The sequence below is a fragment of the Octodon degus genome, unplaced genomic scaffold, assembly GCF_000260255.1.
Source record: "Octodon degus isolate 3935 unplaced genomic scaffold, OctDeg1.0 scaffold00003, whole genome shotgun sequence".
Taxonomy (NCBI): domain Eukaryota; kingdom Metazoa; phylum Chordata; class Mammalia; order Rodentia; family Octodontidae; genus Octodon; species Octodon degus.
The window spans coordinates 34,684,907-34,686,521 of NW_004524579.1; positions in this window are offsets into that span (position 1 = coordinate 34,684,907).

Sequence of the window (1,615 nt, forward strand, 5' to 3'; positions counted from 1 at the left end):
CCAGCAAAAAACACTAGGATTAGAGGCATTTGAAAGATAAGGGATAGAGATACCTATCAGGGTGACTTATTGTATTTATGAGAATTCAGTAACCAATTCAGGCTGACTCTGGATTCATAATGATGAGATGATAATGATGACAAATATTACCTTCTTCTTGATTCCCAAGTGAAATATCAACAGGCAATATCTCTAGTTTGCAGGTAAGAATAAAGGGAGATAGTGTATATGATTTTGACTGCAATCTCCTTTCTTTAAGGTCCAATCTATAAACTGAAGAAGAAGATAAATAACAGTAATAAAACTTGGAAAAATTCCAGTATTATCACCTTCAGAACTGACAATTACCTATGTAAGAAAATCACTGCCTCTCATGCATCTTCTCACCATTTGACTCACTGCTCATTGTGGTTAAATGTACTTTGGAATTGATCTACCAAAAAATATAGGAATTGCTCAATCTTCCACTTGGTGGCTGCAATACTCACATTTTCAGCATCAACAAAATGGCATTAATGTGTTGTATGAGAAGAACCACAGCTCCCTACTGATGGGATTTTTCAGGCCACCACATAATCCATGTCACCTGGAGGCACCTCTTGAAGTAGGAGCAGCCCAGATCCACCATGGGCTTCCCACCTGGAAAAAGATGCTGCTGTCTAAGTGATGTGTGAGAGCAGGATGGAGGAAGGGTCAGCAGACAGATCCCAGAAAAAGTTCACTGCTAAAGCCTGCATTTCTGGAAATGCCAATATGCCATAAAAGTCAACTACCCTGAAAATACTGTGTTACACATAAGTGGTCCATAAAAGTAAACAGTTGTGTTGACTTGCTTGTAGTAAATATTTTCTTCCTAATTAACTGCAGAACATTTACATAGATACATTGTTTTTCACCTTTGCAACAAATAAGAATCAGAAAACTGACTTTGCCAGGATAATTTCAAGAATGACTTTCTTGGAATCTTGAATATTTAAATGACAAAGCATTTCTACTCTGGGTGTCTTCATAACCACTTATGGAAAAGGTGTGAGCAAGTGTTATGTCCCCAGGTTACTGATTTGGAAACTAGCACAGATTTAACATCCTACAAGGAGTCATAAATTATCAAAACAATAAGCAATATTTTCAGATTACCAGCATAGATTTCTGAAACATAAACAGAATAATAAACTATGTCTACAACATAAATGGCAATTACAAAGAACTTTAATAGGAAATTTCAATTATATAACCCCACAAGGCAAAATTAATTACATTAATGTTGCTGAGTTGATTAAAATGAAAATAAATTAAATCAACAAAATATGGAACACAAAGTAGAAAGATACATCAGAATCTCTCTTCACTAAGATACAAAGAAAGAAAACATATATACAAAATAACTTCTTTAAGGGCCAGCAGCATAGCTTAGTGAACTATGGCTTGCTTAAGTAAGTACAGAGGCCAGGGTTCAATCCCTGGCACTGTATGACACACTGGTCCTGCCCCTGGGCATGCTGAACCTGTGATGGAGTCTGTGCACATGCCTGTAATCCCAGCACTAGGGAGACATAAATCAGGAGGATCAGGCTTCTGAGCTGTGTAGTGAGACCCTGCACAAAAATAAATAAAT